The sequence below is a fragment of the Nuphar pumila genome, chromosome 10 (assembly GCF_984573655.1).
Source record: "Nuphar pumila chromosome 10, dmNupPumi1.hap1.1, whole genome shotgun sequence".
Taxonomy (NCBI): Eukaryota; Viridiplantae; Streptophyta; class Magnoliopsida; order Nymphaeales; family Nymphaeaceae; genus Nuphar; species Nuphar pumila.
In genome coordinates this window covers 12,048,413-12,053,654 of record NC_143258.1, presented here as the reverse complement: position 1 = coordinate 12,053,654, position 5,242 = coordinate 12,048,413, and the positions used below count along the sequence as shown (strand labels likewise).

Genomic DNA, 5,242 nt, shown 5'->3' with positions numbered 1-5,242 from the left:
GCTCAGTGATCTGCTAGCTGAAACACTAGCTCCTGGTGGATATGTGTTGAACATTGTTGTATAGGAGTGGTTCTTTTATATAAACATTGTCACTGTTGCTTAGACATTTTGTTTCGCTCGAGCAAAACTTATAGTAATGGTTGTCTCGAAGTGTTGGCAAAAGATATCAAAAGATCTCCAGATCTGATAGCTTTTTGAGTGTTACCTATGAAAAAAATGCCAATTTTCCATGAAGATTGCTCTGTAGATCTGTCTCATAATCTGCCATTAAAGTTCATCATCAGTAAAGGTTGTTATCTTGTTAGTCTCCCTTTGTTGATTGTCATATTCAGAGCAAGATGATTTTCACATTGTTTTAGAAGATCATATTATTTTTGTTTTTTTGAGCAGTCCTCAGTAATCATTTTTCATTGAAGTTGATTGAAAAGTAAGCTGTATTAGAGTAATCATTAAGTGAATTGCTTTATGTATGTCTGCATTTGGTAATGCTATAATTAGAATATCAAGATGTACTTCGATGATCATCAATGTGATAAAGTGCTGGTGCTTCATGTTTTATTCCTTCTCACTTTCGTATTTGCTCATGAATTGGTGCTTTTTCTCTTCACAGCCTGGCCCAAGAGACAATGTGCAATGTTACATAAAAAGGGATCGTGCCACACATGTCTATCGTCTTTACCTTGGTCTGACTCAACGTAAGTTGTTAAAGCTTTGTTGTTGTTGTCAAGCATTCTATGTTCTACCTGTCTTGACCATTTATGTCAGATTATTGCTTTTAATGATTTTTTTTTAATTCTGCACTTTTTTATTCTTGCCTTCTAAGCTTAGCTTATGCTTTGACTCGACAAAGCTGTCTTAAGTTCATATTAAACATTCCTATTGGATTTGTATGGGAAACACCACAAAGCAAGTGCAGATCTTTTCTTGTTATTTCACCTTACTTAATCAGACATGTTTTTTGATGGCTTACTTATTTAGACAAGAGTTGAGCAAAATTACTTTTGCATTGACTGTTGACTACAAAATAGAGACTAGTGTCCATTCTTACAGTTAGTAAACTGTGGAGATTGTTTTTGCTTCTGAGCAAAACAAACGAGGATATTGCATAAGGATGACTTTCTTTTATTGCAACACACACCAGCAGCATTTCTAGTTTCTTAGTAAAGCAATGGTGTGGTCATTGTGTCTGATGCAAGTATTCTGCCAGTTGTGCACAAGTATATTGCACAAAAACACATGCACAAGCACATGTTAATACTACGTACAGTCACTTGGTGGTGATCTATATTTCCACCTAACAAGTAATGCCCTACTGGATATTTAAGCGGTGCACATAGAAATGCAGGTTGATTTGAGCTAACCTTTTTCAAAAATGTTGTTTTTTATTTGATGTTTGTTGTTTTTCAAAAATGTTGTTTTGCTATGGATTCCTTGCGGCAGCTGGCAATGAAGTTTTTGGAGAGGGAAGAACTGGCAAATTACAATTTTCAAAATGAGTTCATGAAACCTTTTGTTATTGTTATGCGAAAAAGCAATGCAGTTGAGATCAGAGAATTGATAATCAGATGTGTCTCACAAATGGTACTGGCCCGTGTCAACAATGTTAAGTCAGGCTGGAAAAGCATGTTCATGGTATGTAGATCTTTTAAGGTGTTTATTACTTTCGAGTAAAAAAATTTAGATGTTTGACTCATTTATGCAAATGGTGCTTTGGACTTTCTCTTATATTTTTTGTGAGCTAGATAAGATGCTTGGCTTTAATTGTTAAGTTTTACAACTCTGTTAACCCTTTGCTAAAAAAAGTGCTAATGTTGCTGATAAGTTTCATAAAATGACCTAATCAAAGCCTTGCTGGCATTGGTATTGCAGCTTTTGTTCGTTTTATGAGCTATGTCACATGGGTGCGGGTGCGGGGATTCGGCACTTCCAAAAAAACCGGGTGCGGGGGTGCGGCAGGGGCAAAAATGTAATATATATATATATATATATCATGTATAGTGTATATGTATGAATGTATGGTAGCTCTTAAGGTCCATGACATTTATACCCAACTTACTTTTTACCATTTTTTATCTTATATGGTTGTCCCCAAAGATGAAAGTGATGAGTTGTGGAGCCTGATTCATTGTTTTTGCCCTTGCAGGAAGGGGGGTCCGGGGGCTTCCCCCCGGCGCGGGTCCCGCTGCACGGTCATCGGGCGGGGGTCCAGGGGGGCCGCCCCTGGCGGGGGGTTATAGGGGGGCAGCCCCCCCCCCCCCCCCCAAAGTTTTTTTTTAAATTCCGCAACCCATTTCATAGGGCAAAAAAACATTAAAAAAAAATCCAAAAAAATGGACAAAAATGACCCTGGGTGCAGTCAACGCACCCAAGGTCGGGTTGACCGCACCCGCACCTGCGTCGAGTCGCGTCGACGCGGGTGCGGCACCCTGCTAGCCGAATCCCTGTGACATAGTTTATGAGCCATGCATGTGGTGTATTTTCTGAGGATAAGTGGCTAGAAGTGGTTTTATCACTGAAAGAAGTAACTACTGCCATTCTTCCTGATTTCTCAAGGGTTCTAAATAAAATAAACAATGTGCATGTGATTAGTAGCTCTGAAGTCTCTTCCAGCAAACAGGGTGAGTTTTCTGGATCAGCCATGCCTGATGATGAAATGGAGAAATCAAGCGAACAAAGCATGTATCTTGCCATTAGCGATGTCAAGTGTCGGACCGCTGTTCAACTTCTACTTATTTAGGTATGCTCCTCTCACCCCCGCAATGTTTCACTTGTTATTTCTATTTGGATATTTGAGCATCATATTCAGTAGGTTTATATTGGTATTAATTTGATGTCTGTGTTACCTGTCTTGTAGAGAGGTTTTGTTTCTCTCTCTCTCTTTCTTCTTTCATTGTTTTTGCCCTTGCAGTAAGGCGGGTCCGGGGGCTCCCTCCGGCGCGGGTTCTGCATAAAAAAATTCTAATTTTTAGTCAAATAAGGACTTTGACCCTAATTTGACTAAAAAATTCAAGGCGTGTGATGATGCATTAAATACGCGTAAATATAATATATTTTTATTGTATAAATGCATCATTTATAGGTTTAAAACCCATACTTAGATGCATATAGATGTCATTGAGCTACGGTTCGAATTTCGTTCGAATCAGACTTAAAATGAGAGAGATATTGTAATTTTAGCGAAGCAGGTCAGACCTCGGGGTGAACCGGGTCATTACGCCCATTTTGGGCCATGGATCTGGGCCAAAACGCCACAGTCCAACCCATTAAAACCCCAAACTCAATTTTTGAAAATATTTTCTAAAACCCCCCTCAAAAAGGGCGCCCAACAATTAAGTTTATTTTAATCTCTTTTCTGGAAATTCCAGAAAAGAGACTCTTGCGTTAAAAACTGAAGAGATGCCCAAAGGGGGGCGTCTTTGCCTGGGATTTTGTGCCCTAGGGGCCGATTCTTCTTCAACCATCGTCTTCCCCAGCCGCCCCTTGCAGCCACCTTCTTCATCATCCGTTGGAGTTGCAGAAAACACAGCCTCCATTGGAGCCGCCGCCCTCATTCCCTTCATTCTCCCTCTTGCAGAACTACCATGCTTCTTCCCTTGTTGTGACTAATATCCCATGCTGTGTTTTTGCAGGTTGAGACAGCAATGGAGCACTCCAGCTGTGGTAAGGGCGCCGTCTGCACTTCCATGGCTAGCCGCCCCTTTCCCCGTCGGCTCTCTGTGTCATCCGAACCATTGAAGTTTCACGCCACCTTCGGAGCCTTCATCCTGCCCTTTCCAACGAATCTGCAACAAAGAGGGTATAGCACAACACCACCGAGGGTTATTTTGGCACATCTTCAAGGCAAATTCCGCTCACCACCTACCTCTCCATTCGTCGGACGTTCGGAATTAGGTGCGTCTTCCTTTTCCCCTTCTTTTAGATAAAAACCCAATTTCGTGTGGTTTTCGGTTTTTACTTTTGAATTGTCTGCGTTTTCCAGCCTTAATGTTAGCATGTTAGTGCCCAAACCAGCACTGTAGGTAGTTTAAATGTTTATTTAGGTGAAATTTTCTTTTGATTGAATAGTTTTAATCTTCATTGTACTAGGCTAATTCCAGCTGATAGTGGCATGATTAGCTTAGCCCCTTTTGTTTCTGCGTGTTAGAATAAATTAGTTTAATTCTGAATGTTTGTTAGCTGTGTAAAATTCTGTAGTTAGTACAAGTAGATTAGGTGTTTCTAATGCTTGTAGTGTTCACTTGCCCTAATGCTACAAGTCGGTTAGACTCATTTCTAACCGATGTGGGGAGAATTCCAAGAGGGTATAGGCTATTGATTTCTATGTTATTTGTTGTTCAGCAGCAACTAGAGTCAATTAGTCTGCTAATGTGTGGACTATATTAGTGTTAGATTGAGTTTCCTAATTAGTTTAGTTAGTGTGCTAGCCTTAATTAGATTTATCTCTAGGCTAGTTGATGTTAGCCTTGCATATAGGATAGGGTTTATGCGTTTTTAGGTAGATTTCTGTTTTCAGTGTGTAGTAAATGATTAGCAGCTGCTGCATTGATTATTTTAGTTAATTTAGATTAACAATCATTAGTTTAGACCTAATCCCAGTATCATTTAGAAGTAGTCTCACTTTAATTGATTTTTGCATTGCTTATTAGATTTGGGTTGGCAACCTATTTTAATTTCAAGTAGTTACTATTTAGACGGCTACATAGCGTAGTTATGATATTAGGATTGTGTTGTGTTTTAAGTGATTAATTAGATTTGTCCTGTCTTAGCATTAGAATGTATGATAAGTTAGTTTTAGTTTTATACAGTTTAAGGTAATGCTTAACATAGTTAGTTTCATGTACTGATATCTGGTTTTATTTAATGTCATTAGTTAGGTAGAAGTCTGTTTTGTATATGTGATTAATTAGGCAAGTGCAAAGATTGAATTAGTTCAAATGAATAGTGCATTGAAGTAGGAACCCGAATTTTGTAGGGATTTTCGCTCGTTACCTTGTGTGCAATATTATGAGTTTTTCCGATATTATTGTTCTATGCTATTCATTAGTGTGTTTACTGTATGCAAACCAAAAATCAACTCGTTTCGAGTTGATTTGGTTTGTCTTTTAAGCGTTCTGCAAAACTAGGTTTTTCGCGATTTTAGATTTCGGGTCAAACGGTTCTAGAATTTTTATCAATCTTGAAACACTTGTATTCGGAGTTTCCGGATGAGTTTTTCAACTCCGTAAAGTCCGACAGACTCTTG

At 38.9% G+C, this 5,242-nt stretch overlaps 1 long non-coding RNA gene across 1 annotated transcript; it reads left to right on the top strand.

Moving 5' to 3' along the window:
- Positions 1-659: 659 nt before the first annotated feature.
- On the top strand, positions 660-1,768 carry LOC149823491 (uncharacterized). Its single transcript, XR_016434769.1, has 2 exons — positions 660-695; positions 1,441-1,768. It is a non-coding gene; the product is annotated as an uncharacterized LOC149823491 (long non-coding RNA).
- The last annotated feature ends 3,474 nt before the right edge of the window (positions 1,769-5,242 follow it).